We start from the raw sequence: 19,116 nt of genomic DNA, 5'->3' as shown, positions 1-19,116 counted from the left end.
AACAGTCATCTAGGCTTTGAAACATCAGAGGCATAGATCTTGCTCCAAGAAATAAATTGGGGTGGGGTGGGGGGGCTGGCCAGATGGCTCAGCGAGTAAGAGCACTGACTGCTCTTAATGAGTTCAAATCCCAGCAACCACATGGTGGCTCACAACCACCTGTAATGAGATCGGACACCCTCTTCTGGTGCATCTGAAGTCAGCTACAGTGTACTTATGTATAATAACAAATACATCAAAAAAGAAAGAAAGAAAATGGACAAATTGCCTTACTTCAGGTTATTATTGCTAATATGAAACACCATGGTCAACAAGGAGTTGGGGAAGAAAGGGTTAATTTGGCTAAATGCTTGTTACCACATCCATCTTCCATCACTAAAGGAATTCAGGATACAATTCAAACAGAGTAAGAATCTGGAGAGAGGAGCTGATGCCAAAGTGCTTACTGGCTTGCTTACCGTGGCTTGCCCAGCTTGCTTTCTTAAAGAGTTCAGGACTACCAGCTCACAGATGCCCCACCCATAATAGGCTGGGTACTACCCCATCAATCAGTAATTAAGAAAATGCCTTACAGCTGGATCTCATGGAGGCATTTTCTTATTTGAGGTGTCTTCCTTTCAGATGACTCTAGCTTGTGGCAAGTTGACCAAAAAATTAGTTCACCAGTTGTGGGTAACTGAGTATGTTAAATTGAGTGTCAATAAGAATTCCCCAAGAGTGGCTTATGGGAACATAGGGTTCAGCCCAGTGGTGTACAGTCCCTTTCCACAATGTTGGAGATGAAGCTGGGCTTCGAGTCTGTGCCTGCATGTTCCTCCGACTTCTCAGAGTCCTGTGGAGGATGACTGAGGAGACAAATCATGAAGGAAACAGTCTTAAAAAAAAAAAAAAAAAAGAAATCCCGAACAGCTTACAACTCCATCTGACACTGGTCATGACAAAGCAGCATATAGAATGGAAAAAAAATCTTTGCCAGCTATATATCTTACAAACAATTAGTGACTAGACCATAGAAAGAACTTAAGAAAAATGACCAAGAAACTTAATAATCCAAATAAAAAAATGGACCATAGAAAAGAATATGATGTTGGGAGGTTAGGGAGGTACCATGAAGTGGGGGTGGGGGATGTGATCAAAATACATCATGAAATTTTTTTTTAACTAAAAATAGGTGGTGGAACATAAGAGTAAGTACTGAAAAGAAGAAATGTAAATGTCTAAGAAATACTTTTTAAATATTTAAATTACTTGCATATTTAAAATGTTCAACTTAGCCATTAATGAAAAAAACACTCTGAATATTTTAAATTTAATTAAAAATATTTAGATAGATGTAAAAGAATTACATCACTTTCATCCCTCCTTCTCCTTTCACTGGCCCGTTCCAGGTATCATGTCCCTCCAGCCCTTTCCATGTCTTCATGCACACTCTCAAGTTGGTAGCTTCTTTTCCTTTGATTATTATTAAGATATAGATATATGTGTATGTATCTGCTTACACAAATATATAAATACTGAGTCTGCTGTTGTCGTTTTTATGTGTGTGGTTTTGGGGCTGACCACTATACATTGGACAACCAGTAAGGGCGTCTCATCCTCAAGAGAGGACAGTTCTCCTTCTAGCTGTCATTAGTTACCTGTCATGAAAACTCTCCTCTTCTGCATACATATGTCCATTGGTCTACTGTATGTGTATGTGTAGGAGAGATTGTTTCACGGCAGATTTCTTAGTTTCTGACTCTTACACTCTTTCAGCTCTCTCTTCAGTGTTATTCCCTGAGCCATAGATTCATGAGCGGTATTTCAGGATATATCTGCAGTCCCATTGATCAGTTGTGGTTTAATATAATTTCTCTATTTGCTGTAGAGATTTTTTTTAAGGAGGTGTGGGAGTTACACTTATCCAAGAGAATAAGGGTAAGATTTAGAATGTCGTCAGTAATTGTGCTTGTCTAGCAAATCGTGGCAGTAGATTCTTTTCTAATGCCCATGGCCTCACTAGGCCCAGGAAGCTGTCTAGGTTTCCACTAACAGGCATGATTTCCCTCCTGTTGAATTGGTCTTAAGTCCAATTAAACTTCTGTTGGTGACCACTGACACGTGAGTGTCACTTCATGCGCTTGCCAGATAATTTGCCGTGCTGGTTATTTCGGTTTCATTGGTGTTGTAGCTGGGTAGGACTGCCCTCGAAGCTCTGGGCCCTTTTGTACTTTCCTGGTTTCTATGGTTACTCTATTTGTATACTTATGAGTGAAGATTAGGAACTAGGAACTGCAGATGAAAGAGAACATTTGGCACTTGAGAAACTCACAGAATGAGAAAGAATCATTGTCAATTATACATCTGACAGAGGATTAATTCTAAGAATATCCAAAAATTTAAAAAGGAAGAGTTCTCACATGGATACCAACGGAGTTGCAGTAGGACTAGGTGTATCTTCATCTACCGAGGCTAGACAAGGGATCCTACTCAGGGGAAAGGGATCTAAAGGCAGGTAACAGTCAGAGACAGACTCTGCTGCTCTGAAAAGAAAGAAAGGGGACATGGGAGAAGGTGAGGTAAGAAGAAGGGACTTGGATGAGAAGCTATGATCAGGATGTAAAACAAACAAACAAACAAACAAACAAATAAATGCACAAAAGGGAAGAGTCAAAGAAACAAAGACAGAGCACAAAGTTCTCAAGAGAAGAAATAAAAGAAAAATATAAAAGAAAAAGAAAATTGGCTAAGAAATACCTCAAAAATGTTGATTGTCCTTAGACATTAGAGAAATGCAAATTAGAAAAATTAGAACAGCTTTAAGGTTTCATTTCACCCCACCCAGAATGGATAAGATCAACAAAACAACTAACCTTTTTGGGAAAGGAAAAGAGGTACACACCCACACACACACACACACACACACACACACACACACACACACACAGCTTAATTACTGTTAACATAATTACAAACTGATGCAGCCTCTTTAGAAATCAGTATGGAGAATGCATAAAACCTAAAAAGAAATCTACCATCTGACCTAGCTACAACACTCCTTGACATTTGCTCAAAGAACTTGACATTCTATTCCACAGATACTTGCTCAACAATGTTCATAGCCACTGGATTTACAATAGCCAGGAGATGGAAACAACTTAAGTGTCCTTGAACAGATGAGTGGATAATGAAAATGTGTACATAGACACAATGAAATAGTTTTCGATGTTAAAGAAAATTGAAATCATGAGAATCTCAGGTAAATGAATGGACCTAGAAAAGATTGCATTAACTGAGGTAACCCATATCTGAGAGAAAGAAAGAGAGAGAGATAGAGATAGATTACCTACTCCTTTGGGTTGGAGAGGTAACTTAGTTATTAAGAGCATGTGTTGTTCTCCCAGAAGACTGAAGTTAGTTTCCTAGATTCCATATTCCATGTCAGGCGGCTCACAGCCACCTATAACTCCAGTTCCAAGGCATTCAAAACCTCTAGTCTTCAAGGCACCATCTACCCATATGCACATAATTAAAAATAAAACAAATCTCTTAAAAAGGAAAACAAATCTTAATAGATGCTGGCATGGATGTAGTGAAAGAAGATTACTTATTTATTTATTTATTTATTTATTTTTTTCCATTTTTTATTAGGTATTTAACTCATTTACATTTCCAATGCTATACCAAAAGTCCCCCATATCCACCCACCCCCACTCCCCTGCCCACCCACTCCCCCTTTTTGGCCCTGGTATTCCCCTGTACTGGGGCATATAAAGTTTGCAAGTCCAATGGGCCTCTCTTTCCAGTGATGGCCGACTAGGCCATCTTTTGATATATATGCAGCTAGAGTCAAGAGCTCCGGGGTACTGGTTAGCTCATAATGTTGTTCCACCTATAGGGTTGCAGATCCCTTTAGCTCCTTGGCTACTTTCTCTAGCTCCTCCATTGGGAGCCCTATGATCCATCCATTAGCTGACTGTGAGCATCCACTTCTGTGTTTGCTGGGCCCCGGCATAGTCTCACAAGAGACAGCTACATCTGCGTCCTTTCAATAAAATCTTGCTAGTGTATGCAATGGTGTCAGCGTTTGGATGCTGATTATGGGGTGGATCCCTGGCTATGGCTATGGCAGTCTCTACATGGTCCATCCTTTCATCTCAGCTCCAAACTCCGTCTCTGTAACTCCTTCCATGGGTGTTTTGTTCCCAAATCTAAGGAGGGGCATAGTGTCCACACTTCAGTCTTCATTCTCCTTGAGTTTCATGTGTTTAGCAAATTATATCTTATATCTTGGGTATCCTAGGTTTGGGGCTAATATCCACTTATCAGTGAATACATATTGTGTGAGTTTCTTTGTGAATGTGTTACCTCACTCAGGATGATGCCCTCCAGGTCCATCCATTTGGCTAGGAATTTCATAAATTCATTCTTTTTAATAGCTGAGTAGTACTCCATTGTGTAGATGTACCACATTTTCTGTATCCATTCCTCTGTTGAGGGGCATCTAGGTTCTTTCCAGCTTCTGGCTATTATAAATAAGGCTGCTATGAACATAGTGGAGCATGTGTCCTTCTTACCTGTTGGGGCATCTTCTGGATATATGCCCAGGAGAGGTATTGCTGGATCCTCCGGTAGTACTATGTCCAGTTTTCTGAGGAACCGCCAGACTGATTTCCAGAGTGGTTGTACAAGCCTGCACTCCCACCAACAATGGAGGAGTGTTCCTCTTTCTCCACATCCTCGCCAGCATCTGCTGTCACCTGAATTTTTGATCTTAGCCATTCTGACTGGTGTGAGGTGGAATCTCAGGGTTGTTTTGATTTGCATTTCCCTGATGATTAAGGATGTTGAACATTTTTTCAGGTGCTTCTCTGCCATTCGGTATTCCTCAGGTGAGAATTCTTTGTTCAGTTCTGAGCCCCATTTTTTAATGGGGTTATTTGATTTTCTGAAGTCCACCTTCTTGAGTTCTTTATATATGTTGGATATTAGTCCCCTATCTGATTTAGGATAGGTAAAGATCCTTTCCCAATCTGTTGGTGGTCTTTTTGTCTTATTGACGGTGTCTTTTGCCTTGCAGAAACTTTGGAGTTTCATTAGGTCCCATTTGTCGATTCTCGATCTTACAGCACAAGCCATTGCTGTTCTGTTCAGGAATTTTTCCCCTGTGCCCATATCTTCAAGGCTTTTCCCCACTTTCTCCTCTATAAGTTTCAGTGTCTCTGGTTTTATGTGAAGTTCCTTGATCCACTTAGATTTGACCTTAGTACAAGGAGATAAGTATGGATCGATTCGCATTCTTCTACACGATAACAACCAGTTGTGCCAGCACCAATTGTTGAAAATGCTGTCTTTCTTCCACTGGATGGTTTTAGCTCCCTTGTCGAAGATCAAGTGACCATAGGTGTGTGGGTTCATTTCTGGATCTTCAATTCTATTCCATTGGTCTACTTGTCTGTCTCTATACCAGTACCATGCAGTTTTTATCACAATTGCTCTGTAGTAAAGCTTTAGGTCTGGCATGGTGATTCCGCCAGAAGTTCTTTTATCCTTGAGAAGACTTTTTGCTATCCTAGGTTTTTTGTTATTCCAGACAAATTTGTAAATTGCTCCTTCCAATTCGTTGAAGAATTGAGTTGGAATTTTGATGGGGATTGCATTGAATCTGTAGATTGCTTTTGGCAAGATAGCCATTTTTACAATGTTGATCCTGCCAATCCATGAGCATGGGAGATCTTTCCATCTTCTGAGATCTTCCTTAATTTCTTTCTTCAGAGATTTGAGGTTTTTATCATACAGATATTTCACTTCCTTAGTTAGAGTCACGCCAAGATATTTTATATTATTTGTGACTATTGAGAAGGGTGTTGTTTCCCTAATTTCTTTCTCAGCCTGTTTATTCTTTGTATAGAGAAAGGCCATTGACTTGTTTGAGTTTATTTTATATCCAGCTACTTCACCGAAGCTGTTTATCAGGTTTAGGAGTTCTCTGGTAGAATTTTTAGGGTCACTTATATATACTATCATATCATCTGCAAAAAGTGATATTTTGACTTCCTCTTTTCCAATTTGTATCCCCTTGATCTCCTTTTGTTGTCGAATTGCTCTGGCTAATACTTCAAGTACTATGTTGAAAAGGTAGGGAGAAAGTGGGCAGCCTTGTCTAGTCCCTGATTTTAGTGGGATTGCTTCCAGCTTCTCTCCATTTACTTTGATGTTGACTACTGGTTTGCTGTAGATTGCTTTTATCATGTTTAGGTATTGGCCTTGAATTCCTGATCTTTCCAGAACTTTTATCATGAATGGGTGTTGGATCTTGTCAAATGCTTTTTCTGCATCTAACGAGATGATCATGTGGTTTTTGTCTTTGAGTTTGTTTATATAATGGATTACATTGATGGATTTTCGTATATTAAACCATCCCTGCATCCCTGGAATAAAACCTACTTGGTCAGGATGGATGATTGCTTTAATGTGTTCTTGGATTCGGTTAGCGAGAATTTTATTAAGGATTTTTGCATCGATGTTCATAAGAGAAATTGGTCTGAAGTTCTCTATCTTTGTTGGATCTTTCTGTGGTTTAGGTATCAGAGTAATAGTGGCTTCATAAAATGAGTTGGGTAGAGTACCTTCTACTTCTATTTTGTGAAATAGTTTGTGCAGAATTGGAATTAGATCTTCTTTGAAGGTCTGATAGAACTCTGCACTAAACCCATCTGGTCCTGGGCTTTTTTTGGTTGGGAGACTATTAATAACTGCTTCTATTTCTTTAGGTGATATGGGACTGTTTAGATGGTCAACTTGATCCTGATTCAACTTTGGTACCTGGTATCTGTCCAGAAATTTGTCCATTTCGTCCAGGTTTTCCAGTTTTGTTGAGTATAGCCTTTTGTAGAAGGATCTGATGGTGTTTTGGATTTCTTCAGGATCTGTTGTTATGTCTCCCTTTTCATTTCTGATTTTGTTAATTAGGATTTTGTCCCTGTGCCCTTTAGTGAGTCTAGCTAAGGGTTTATCTATCTTGTTGATTTTCTCAAAGAACCAACTCCTCGTTTGGTTAATTCTTTGAATAGTTCTTCTTGTTTCCACTTGGTTGATTTCACCCCTGAGTTTGATTATTTCCTGCCGTCTACTCCTCTTGGGTGAATTTGCTTCCTTTTTTTTCTAGGGCTTTTAGATGTGTTGTCAAGCTGCTAGTATGTGCTGTCTCCCGTTTCTTCTTGGAGGCACTCAGCGCTATGAGTTTCCCTCTTAGAAATGCTTTCATTGTGTCCCATAGGTTTGGGTACGTTGTGGCTTCATTTTCATTAAACTCTAAAAAGTCTTTAATTTCTTTCTTTATTCCTTCCTTGACCAAGGTATCATTGAGAAGAGTGTTATTCAGTTTCCACGTGAATGTTGGCTTTCCATTATTTATGTTGTTATTGAAGATCAGTCTTAGGCCATGGTGGTCTGATAGGATACATGGGACAATTTCAATATTTTTGTATCTATTGAGGCCTGTTTTGTGACCAATTATATGGTCAATTTTGGAGAAGGTCCCGTGAGGTGCTGAGAAGAAGGTATATCCTTTTGTTTTAGGATAAAATGTTCTGTAGATATCTGTCAGGTCCATTTGTTTCATAACTTCTGTTAGTTTCACTGTGTCCCTGTTTAGTTTCTGTTTCCACGATCTGTCCTTTGAAGAAAGTGGTGTGTTGAAGTCTCCCACTATTATTGTGTGAGGTGCAATGTATGCTTTGAGCTTTACTAAAGTGTCTCTAATGAATGTGGCTGCCCTTGCATTTGGTGCGTAGATATTCAGAATTGAGAGTTCCTCTTGGAGGATTTTACCTTTGATGAGTATGAAGTGTCCCTCCTTGTCTTTTTTGATAACTTTGGGTTGGAAGTCGATTTTATCCGATATTAAAATGGCTACTCCAGCTTGTTTCTTCAGTCCATTTGCTTGGAAAATTGTTTTCCAGCCTTTCACTCTGAGGTAGTGTCTGTCTTTTTCCCTGAGATGGGTTTCCTGTAAGCAGCAGAATGTTGGGTCCTGTTTGTGTAGCCAGTCTGTTAGTCTATGTCTTTTTATTGGGGAATTGAGTCCATTGATATTAAGAGATATTAAGGAAAAGTAATTGTTGCTCCCTTTTATTTTTGTTGTTAGAGTTGGCATTCTGTTCTTGTGGCTGTCTTCTTTTTGGTTTGTTGAATGATTACTTTCTTGGTTGTTCTAGGGCGTGATTTCCGTCCTTGTATTGCTTCTTTTCTGTTATTATCCTTTGAAGGGCTGGATTCGTGGAAAGATATTGTGTGAACTTGGTTTTGTCGTGGAATACTTTGGTTTCTCCATCTATGGTAATTGAGAGTTTGGCCGGGTATAGTAGCCTGGGCTGGCATTTGTGTTCTCTTAGTGTCTGTATAACATCTGTCCAGGCTCTTCTGGCTTTCATAGTCTCTGGTGAAAAGTCTGGTGTAATTCTGATAGGCCTTCCTTTATATGTTACTTGACCTTTCTCCCTTACTGCTTTTAATATTCTATCTTTATTTAGTGCATTTGTTGTTCTGATTATTATGTGTCGGGAGGAATTTCTTTTCTGGTCCAGTCTATTTGGAGTTCTGTATGCTTCTTGTATGATCATGGGCATCTCTTTTTTTATGTTTGGGAAGTTTTCTTCTATTATTTTGTTGAAGATATTAGCTGGCCCTTTAAGTTGAAAATCTTCATTCTCATCAATTCCTATTATCCGTAGGTTTGGTCTTCTCATTGTGTCCTGGATTACCTGGATGTTTTGAGTTAGGATCCTTTTGCATTTTGTATTTTCTTTGACTGTTGTGTCGATGTTCTCTATGGAATCTTCTGCACCTGAGATTCTCTCTTCCATTTCTTGTATTCTGTTGCTGATGCTCGCATCTATGGTTCCAGATCTCTTTCCTAGGGTTTCTATCTCCAGCGTTGCCTCGCTTTGGGTTTTCTTTATTGTGTCTACTTCCCCTTTTAGTTCTAGTATGGTTTTGTTCATTACCATCACCTGTTTGGCTGTGTTTTCCTGCTTTTCTTTAAGAGCCTGTAACTCTTTAGCAGTGCTCTCCTGTAAATCTTTAAGTGACTTATGAAAGTCCTTCTTGATGTCCTCTATCATCATCATGAGAAATGTTTTTAAATCTGGGTCTAGATTTTCGGTTGTGTTGGGGTGCCCAGGACTAGGTGGGGTGGGAGTGCTGCGTTCTGATGATGGTGAGTGGTCTTGATTTCTGTTAGTAGGATTCTTACGTTTGCCTTTCGCCATCTGGTAATCTCTGAAGCTAGCTGTTTTAGTTGTCACTGTTAAGAGCTTGTTCTTCAGGTGACTCTGTTAGCCTCTATGAGCAGACCTGGAGGGTAGCACTCTCCTTAGTTTCAGTGGGCAGAGTATTCTCTGCAGGCAAGCTCTCTTCTTGCAAGGCAGGTACCCAGATATCTGGTGTTCGAACCAGACTCCTGGCAGAAGTTGTGTTCCACTCACTAGAGGTCTTAGGATCACGTGTGGAATCCTGTGTGGGCCCTTGGGGGTGTCAGGCGACTCAGCTGGCAAGGTAGCCGGGGCTCGAGTGGAGTGGAAGGGGTTTGTGCCCCAGATCAAGCCCGGGTAGCCTGCTTCCCTATGTACCGCAGTCTCAAGTTCCATGCGATTGGATTGGGGTAGGCGCTGTGTTCCACTCACCAGAGGTCTTAGGGTCCCGTGGGGAGTCCCGTGTGGGCCCTTGCGGGTGTTGGGCAAGACTCTGCTGTCAAGGTAGCCCGGGGCTCGAGTCTCGAGTCGAGCGGAAGGGACTTGTGCCCCAGATCAGGCCCGGGTAGCCTGCTTCCCTATGTACCGCAGTCTCGAGTTCCGCAGGATTGGATTGGGGCAGGCACTGTGATCCACTCACCAGAGGTCTTAGGGTCCCGTGGGGAGTCCTGTGTGGACCCTTGCGGGTGTTGGGCAAGACTCTGCTGGCAAGGTAGCCCGGGGCTCGAGTCACGAGTCGAGCGGAAGGGACTTGTGCCCCAGATCAGGCCCGGGTAGCCTGCTTCCCTATGTACCGCAGTCTCAAGTTCCGCGCGATTGGATTGGGGCAGGCACTGTGATCCACTCACCAGAGGTCTTAGGGTCCCGTGGGGAGTCCCGTGTGGACCCTTGCGGGTGTTGGGCAAGACTCTGCTGGCAAGGTAGCCCGGGGCTCGAGTCTCGAATTGAGCGGAAGGGACTTGTGCCCCAGATCAGGCCCGGGTAGCCTGCTTCCCTATGTACCGCAGTCTCAAGTTCCGCGCGATTGGATTGGGGCAGGCACTGTGGTCCACTCACCAGAGGTCTTAGGGTCCCGTGGGGAGTCCCGTGTGGACCCTTGCGGGTGTTGGGCAAGACTCTGCTGGCAAGGTAGCCCGGGGCTCGAGTCTCGAGTCGAGCGGAAGGGACTTGTGCCCCAGATCAGGCCCGGGTAGCCTGCTTCCCTATGTACCGCAGTCTCAAGTTCCGCGCGATTGGATTGGGGCAGGCACTGTGATCCACTCACCAGAGGTCTTAGGGTCCCGTGGGGAGTCCCGTGTGGACCCTTGCGGGTGTTGGGCAAGACTCTGCTGGCAAGGTAGCCCGGGGCTCGAGTCTCGAGTTGAGCGGAAGGGACTTGTGCCCCAGATCAGGCCCGGGTAGCCTGCTTCCCTATGTACCGCAGTCTCAAGTTCCGCGCGATTGGATTGGGGCAGGCACTGTGGTCCACTCACCAGAGGTCTTAGGGTCCCGTGGGGAGTCCCGTGTGGACCCTTGCGGGTGTTGGGCAAGACTCTGCTGGCAAGGTAGCCCGGGGCTCGAGTCTCGAGTCGAGCGGAAGGGCCTTATTTATTTTAATAGGAGTTCAAACTAGTGTAGTCACTATGGAAATCAATCTAGAGGTGCCTCAAAAAGAATATGATGCAGGGATTCCATTGCTGGACATAATTTCAAAGGATTCTATATCCTGTTACTTGTGCACTCATGCAGATTTTTCTATTTACAATATCCAGGATATACAAACAACTCAAGTGTCCATATACTGATGGAAGGATAATTAATAACCAATCTTCTTTAGGTAACACAGACTCAGAAAGATAAGCATCACAGGTTTCTCTCATGTGCAATTCTACACTTGGAATTGTTAGATATATGTGTTTAAACTGTGATACTGTAGACATCAGGACACTAGAAATGAGCACTGGAGGGGATTTAAGGGATGGAAAGTAATCAGACATCAGCAGTATGAAAGGGAAGGCAATATTTGGGAAGGAAAGTTTAACTGGACAGGGAAATGGGAAAAAGAGGAAGAGTTATGGGGAAGGATGGATTTCAGTAAAATCCTTGGAAAAGCCAAATGGATGCTATTGACTTAGAGTTTTCCTAAGACTTATACATACATACATACATACATACATACATACATATATACATATATACACACATATGTCCATGCTCATGAGCATACACACACAAGCATGCACACACATTAACAGTTTGCACACACATGTACACACAGGCATACACACATGCATATAGACATGCATGTATACACAGACATACATACATACATACAGTATACACACACACAAACACACACACAGCTTAAATGGAACTACCCTATATTGGGGACCTTTTTTAGATATTATCATCTATCAAACCAAATAGGATTCATCTTTACAAAATTTTCTCATGAGCTTGGCTTTAGGTTGGCATCTAGGAATCTGGCAGTCATGACAGGTTTTTAATTAATAAATTTGTTTTTCTGTTGCTGGGAGTTTTGTACTATTGATGTGATTTGTGGTAGACGCTTGGGCAGAAGGTGGCTATTTGAGTCTCTTTTAACTAAGCACAAGAAGAAGAAGAGGAAGAAGAAGGAGGAGGAGGAGGAGGAGCAGGAGGAGGGGAAGGGGATGGGAAAGGAAGAAGGGGAAGGAAGAAGGGGAAGGGGAAGGGGAAGGAAGAAGGGGAAGGAGAAGGGGAAGGGGAGGGGAAGGGGAAGGGGAAGGAAGAAGGGGAAGGAAGAAGGGGAAGGAAGAAGGGGAAGGGGAAGGAAGAAGGGGAAGGAAGAAGGGGAAGGGGAAGGAAGAAGGGGAAGGAAGAAGGGGAAGGGGAAGGAAGAAGGGGAAGGAAGAAGGGGAAGGAAGAAGGGGAAGGGGAAGGAAGAAGGGGAAGGGGAAGGAAGAAGGGGAAGGGGAAGGAAGAAGGGAAAGGGGAAGGGGAAGGAAGAAGGGGAAGGGGAAGGAAGAAGGGAAAGGGGAAGGGGAAGGGAAAGGGGAAAGAAGAAGGGGAAGGGGAAGAAGGGGAAGGGGAAGGGGAAGAAGGGAAGAAGAAGAAGAAGAAGAAGAAGAAGAAGAAGAAGAAGAAGAAGAAGAAGAAGAAGAAGAAGAAGAAGAAGAAGAAGAAGAAGAAGAGAGGGGGTTGGGGGGTTGATAGTGAAGCCATAAAAAGAAATCACATACATTATTGTTTACCAACATGGCACATAAAAGCCACAGCAAACCAGGTCAAAAAAAAAAAAAAAAAAACCTCCCACAGCCACATGAAAAAGACACCAACCCCATGGGAGTCTCCAAATGCAGCTGAAAATCCCAGGGGAGATGTAACAGGGGTTTAAGTGCCCTCGGACAGAGTGAGGCACATGCTTGGGCGTTCCTGGCAGAGCACTTTTGGTTGAGGCAATGGAGCAGAGGTGTGGTGACTAACTCATCAAGTGGTTAAAAACTGGGATTGGTCAAAGGTGGGACTGACATCAGTAATGACCCCTTTGCTTTCTGTGAAAGCAGTCAGGACTGCCAAGTACCAGAAAGAGAGTAGAAAACAGGGGTGCTTTGGATGTAGCTGGAGGAGAAGCCCGACTGCTTCATCTCAGTCTGACACAAATAACAGAGATTAGGTATCTGTCTTTACAACAACAGCAATAGCAACAAAGTTTCCTTTATTTTTTTTAATTAGATATTTTCTTTATTTACATTTCAAATGTTATTCCCATTTCCTAGTTTCCCCTCCAAAAAAAGACCTATCCGCTCCCCCCTTCCCCTGCTCCCCAGCCCACCCACACACCCAGTCCCAGTCCTGGCCTTCCCTTATACAAAGTTTCCTTTAAAAGAGACTCCAAGTTAGGCCAACAGAGATGGCTGCTGCCAGTCTGAACTGTTCCACGTTCAGGTTGACAATTTTCCTACAGATACCAGAGAATTTAAGCAGTGTCTGACACCATCATTCTTGTACATAATATGCTACAATAACCCTGAAGCTTCATGTGTCTGAACAAAACAGCATTGCATACCACATATGAGATCTAGGAGATTGATGAAAAGGCATTATTAAAATTATTTTTGATTTATTCTTTGATTTTCCTATAGAACAGAAACCATTTTAGGTTCTGTTCCAGTGCCTTGGTTTTCTACAGGGTTAACAGAATCAAAGCTCAACCCAGGAGAATATTTTCTTCAACTTTTTTCCCCCCTCAATCTACATCTGTAAGTTTGGCAAGTGAGGGAAAATTTGTTTCCATCTTCCATATGGCAGTGAAGTCGATGAAGAAACAAGTCTGATGAAGAAGGAGATTAAATACAAGGAGCTGAGCTGAGCTGAGAGGAGGGTGGAAACTAGAGAGGATTCCAGACTGCACTCGGGTCTTTTCTGGCACCGTGGCTGCCTCTTTCCCTCAGTCTTCTACTCATTGTCATGGACTCTGTGTCCTGAGTATGCTAGTCCTGGAGGGGATCGGAGGCCTGCCCCACTGCCTTGCTGCTTTGTAATTGCCTCATAATAAATTCAGTCTCGACCGTGTACATTAGAAATGTAGGTTCTTTGTAAAAATCACCAGTACCTGGTATGTTACTATACACATGGCTGATTGTCTTGCCTCTCTAAAACATACATGGTGTGTCATTATAAATATTGCCTGCGATATAGAAACTCTCTAATCCATTAAGATAAGAACTGACATTTTCATTTTTTTTTCTTGGACTGTTTGTCTCCCCACTAACAGTGTCATAAATCCTCAAGCTCTGTCATACATTGGAAAATTCTATGTGCCCAACTAAGACCAGCTGGCATCGCCACTTCTTTGTCCTGTTCTTCCACACTTCCCACCCACTTGTCTTGATCATGGATGAAGGGCATCCTCCTCTCCGTCTTCCACAGGTGCTCTGGTATCCAGAGCTTACCCATTGCTTTGCATGACAACCCCAATTCAAGCAATTTATTATTGACTCTTCCAGCACCCAGTTTCAGTGTCTCCTCATTTTTTCTTCTCCTGCCTCTCCCAGCTTCAACTTATCTCTAGTACAAAAGCCCAGAGACTCTTTGTGTCCTTTTTTATTGACATAGAAAGCCAACAGTTATTTGAACATAAGGCTGTGAAGATCAAACTTAAGAAGTGAATCAGTGTGTGTGTGCGTGCGCACATATACACATGTGACACATACACACGTGCACACACATATATTTAAACAGCACAGCAGGCAAGACTGCGCACATTGTAAGGATTATTTTCTAAATAAATTCTGTCCTAGGCGAACTTGAACTTTCCACAGGTTCAGTAAAGAGAGAAAACATTAAAGTCGCATTTAAGGGGAAAGTATGACTATACTCAACTGTCTTGGTTAAGGTTTCTGTTGCTGTGATGAAACACCATGATGACAAGCAACTTGGAGAGGGAAGGATTTATTTGAATTAGTCTCCCAAGTCATAGTTGAAGGAAGTTAGGACAGGAATCTAGAGGCAGGAGCTGATGCAGAGGCCATGGAGAGGTGTTGCTTCTTGGCTTGCTCCTTGTGGCTTGCTTAACTGCTTTCTGTCTTTTTTTTTTTCCATTTTTTATTAGGTATTTAGCTCATTTACATTTCCAATGCTATACCAAAAGTCCCCCATACCCACCCACTCCCCCTTTTTGGCCCTGGCATTCCCCTGTACTGGGGCATATAAAGTTTGCAAGTCCAAAGGGCCTCTCTTTCCAGTGATGGCCGACTAGGCCATCTTTTGATACATATGCAGCTAGAGTCAAGAGCTCCGGGGTACTGGTTAGTTTATAATGTTGTTCCACCTATAGGGTTGCAGATCCCTTTAGCTCCTTGGCTACTTTCTCTAGCTCCTCCATTGGGAGCCCTGTGATCCATCCATTAGCTGACTGTGAGCATCCACTTCTGTGTTTGCTAGGCCCCGGCATAGTCTCACAAGAGACAGCTACATCTGGGTCCATCCAGGGATCCACCCCATAATCAGCTTTTTTTTTTTTAATTGAACCTTTTCTTTATTTACATTTCATACGTTTTCCCCTTTCCAGGTCTTTCCTTCAGAAACCCCCTATTCCACTCCCCCTCCCCCTGCTTCTATGAGGGTGCTCCCCCACCCATCCACTCCAGTCCTCCCACCCCGGCATTCCCTTACACTGGGGCATCAAACACTGTCTTAGTCAGGGTCTCTATTCCTGCACAAACATCATGACCAAGAAGCAAATTGGGGAGGAAAGGGTTTATTCAGCTTACAATTCCATACTGCTGTTCATCACCAAAGGAGGTCAGGACTGGAACTCAAGGAGGTCAGACAGCAGGAGCTGATGCCGAGGCCATGGAGGGATGTTCTTTACTGGCTTGCTTCCCCTGGCTTGCTCAGCCTGCTCTCTTACAGAACCAAGATTACCAGCCCAGAGATGGTCCCACCCACAAGGGGCCTTTCCCCCTTGATCACTAATTGAGACAATGCCTTACAGCTGGATCTCATGGAGGCATTACCTCAACTGAAGCTCCTTTCTCTGTGATAACTCCAGCTGTGTCAAGTTGACATAAAACTAGCCAGTACACATACCCTCAGGCCCAAGGGCCTCTCCTCCCACTGATGTCCAACAAGGGCATCCTCTGCCATATATGTGACCAGTGCCATGGGTCCCTCCATGTGTATTCTTTGGTTGGTGGTCGAGTCCTGGGGAGTTCCAAGGGGTCTGGCTGGTTGACATTGTTGCTTCCCCCATGGGGCGCAAACCCTCTCAGTTCCTTCAGTCCCTTCTCCAACTCCTCCATCGGGACCCCGAGGGCTCAGTCCAATGGTTGGCTGTGAGCTTTCGCCTCTGTATTTGTCAGGCTCTGGCTGAGTTGCTTTCTTATGTAACCCAGGACCAACAGTCCCGAGATGGCCCCACACACCATGGGCTGGGCCTCCGCTATCAATCACTGAGTAAGATAATACAGCTGGAGCTTATGGAAACATTTTCTGTATTGAGTTTCCCTCCTTTCTAGTTGAAGTCTAGCTTGTGTCACTTCGACATGAGACTAGCCTGCCCACTCCCAAATTCAATAGTATGTAAAAAGGAAAGATTTCTAGGCAAGATTAGCTGGGCTTCTATTCTCAGTCAAGAGTACAAAAAAACCTGACATAGCTTTGTCTTTCTTAAGCTGCGGCATGTCTTTGCTTGTGCCTTCTTCTTAACCAAGTATTTTAAAACTGACATTTTAATTCTAATTTCTTGCGTACAGTTAGGTAAATAATTGAATTTCCTAATGCACACGGAATCATCTGCTTCTTCCTTTCAGTGGAAGATACTGCCCGAGGTTCTTTATAACTCCAGGCGTTCTGCCCATCTTTCACATTCCTGAAATGATCTAAAGGCCTTGCAGTCAGACTTGCCAACGCCTAAGTACTTTGCTAAAGAGCACCAAAAACTAAATGGAGACTTGACATTGAGTTCATTCAATTAGAAGCAAGGGATGCCTATAGGGCTGCTGGGTCAAAGTTAAGTCTGTGCCAATCTGGTTCTAACAAAATTCATATATATATGAATGATATATGATGGTGGCTGATATATATATTTATTTATACCATCAGTGAATGACTTTGAATTTCTCACATTTCCTTATGGTAAACCCCCCACCTGCTTGCTACATTTCAAGTGTCTCTCCTACTTCTCTGAGTTTGGAGATAAGTCACTTCTTGAGTGTGGCTTTGACACACGGGTTGGGAAAGCTAAGGGCACTGTGAGGTCTGTTCCTCTTGCTTATGGTTCAATAGTCCTGAGCAGCCTGGAAAGATTCTTTCAAAATTGTAGGAAAGAGATGCCACCAAAATGCCTAAAGTACTTATTAAATAGAAATTTAAAATCTTCCCCTGTGCTGTTTTACTTTGCTTTTGTGTGGCAATTTCACATTTATAAGTCAGAGTAGAGATTATAATTAAGGATATTCCATTAGATAAAATGTTTATATCGGATGGCGCCCTCCTTCCTATCACCTGTGAGTGCTGCTCCCTTTTATGGGAGTCTTCCAACTTCAATAACCTACTGAAGATAAGCCTTCAGAGTGTGCCTAGAGGTTTATCATCTATTTGATACTGTCAAGTTGAAGATGCTCATCATCGCCATGCCATTATCCCTTATTAAATTATAATCTATTTTGGATCTCAGCTTGTGTATTATATATATGCATTTTCCCTTTCCATTACTTCTATTTCAATGCCTCACAATTTAACCATTCATATGTCTTCTAGTAAAATCACATGAAAGAGATGATTTAAAATTCAATATTATACCTACATATTAAAGCATAGAGTAGTGAATATATTCAGATAGCTGAAACTCTTGAATGCCACAAACTTAAAGTGCAATGAAGATAGAAGTTTTAATTTCTGTCTTCTCTTGGAACTATCTTTATAACCAAAATGGAATAGTTATGGGTGCAGTTGGGGGAATGCCATTTATCGCATTAGTCTAGAATTCCTTCTGTTCTGAAACAAATATCCAGACAGTATTTTTAGCCTGTATTGTACATAACTTGCAAAGATCTGTACTTGGAAACCTCCCAAATGCAAAATGTAAGTATAACTGTAGAAATAGGCTTTCTCATTTTAAGGAAAAAAAGCGGATCATCATAATTAAACAGAATTACATGGTTTTAATGAATTATGGCTTAATTAGTGGAAGCTGTATTTGTAGAGCGAGGTCATCTCACTGTTTATTCTTTAAGAACTTCTGGAAAATGTGTCACATACTCTGGATATTGTGGTAGTTGCTTCTCTAATCAATGACCTAAGAGCTGGCTTTTGTCCCCATCCTTCCCAATTGGTTCCACTATAGTCCCTTGGAGCCAAACACACAACTTTTCATTCCAGAGTTCCTCGGGAGGTGACTTTCTATGGATAAGCTTTTCACATTTTCATTCTGTTAGCTGGGTATTATTTCAACAGGCTAACGTGCTATAAAAATAACTAAACATGAACTGATATTAACTTAGTAAAAAAATAAGATTCACAGAAGAGGGTCTTGTACTAAGTGTTCTACTTATTTATTTTTCATTTTATTTCTCTCTATTGTTCTCCCTGTCATCCTCTGCTCCCACACCCTCCTTGTGTACTAACCACAGGATCCCTCAGTTCACCATGGTTGCTCTTCTCATGTCCTTTCTTCTATTTCTCTTGAAAGTCCTTCTCTGAAGGTCCCTTTCTTGTCTCAATCTTTCCTTCCCTCCTTAAATTACTTTATCTTTTGCTTTCCTGTGGTATTTGATGCAGTAAAGCATAGTGTCATCTTCACGAAGCACTCAAATATGCTTTTGCTTCTCGGTTGACCTCTTTTCTGTCCCTCATTTATAAAATGGCCCTTTGGTGCTTTCTGCTTTTGAAAAGTGAAACAGAATAACCCACACATTCTGGAAAAAAAACTGTATTTCATTTATCCTTAATGTGATTTCACACCTCAACTTATTTATTAAAAAATATTTACTAATACTTACTCGGCCATGGACTTTGCACTGTACTAAGGTCTCTAGACACAATGATGAAGTGATAGGCACCAGTCCTGCCTTTTTATGTGTATTTATAGACATGTATTATGACATGCCTTTGCAAAGGGTCTCCTATAGGACCTGACTTATCAAAGAGCCCAATTCCTATATAGGATTTTCCATTTCAGCCTGAGCAACCATGATGTGAATGAGAAAGAGCCAATGCAATGGATTGAGAAGTGAAAAGCATGCATTTCTTGGCACTAACTTACATGTATGTTAACCTATGCTTTCAGAGAGTTTTGGTTAGCTAAGGTCAGTAATTACAGCCACATGCATGGGTTTGGTAGGGCAATTCATAGATGACTTTGAAGTTGTCCTGAGTGTCAGTATAGTCTCTCTGTCTCTCTCTCTCTGTTTCTGTCTCT

At 42.2% G+C, this 19,116-nt stretch overlaps 1 pseudogene; it reads left to right on the top strand.

Annotated features, from left to right (window-relative positions):
- Positions 1 to 697: 697 nt before the first annotated feature.
- Gm26163 lies at positions 698 to 875 on the top strand (annotated as a pseudogene).
- The last annotated feature ends 18,241 nt before the right edge of the window (positions 876 to 19,116 follow it).

The sequence above is a fragment of the Mus musculus genome, chromosome 15 (genome assembly GCF_000001635.26).
Source record: "Mus musculus strain C57BL/6J chromosome 15, GRCm38.p6 C57BL/6J".
In the NCBI taxonomy this organism is placed as follows: domain Eukaryota; kingdom Metazoa; phylum Chordata; class Mammalia; order Rodentia; family Muridae; genus Mus; species Mus musculus.
Note: the sequence above shows the minus strand (reverse complement) of the source record. Positions and strands in the feature narration are given on the sequence as shown.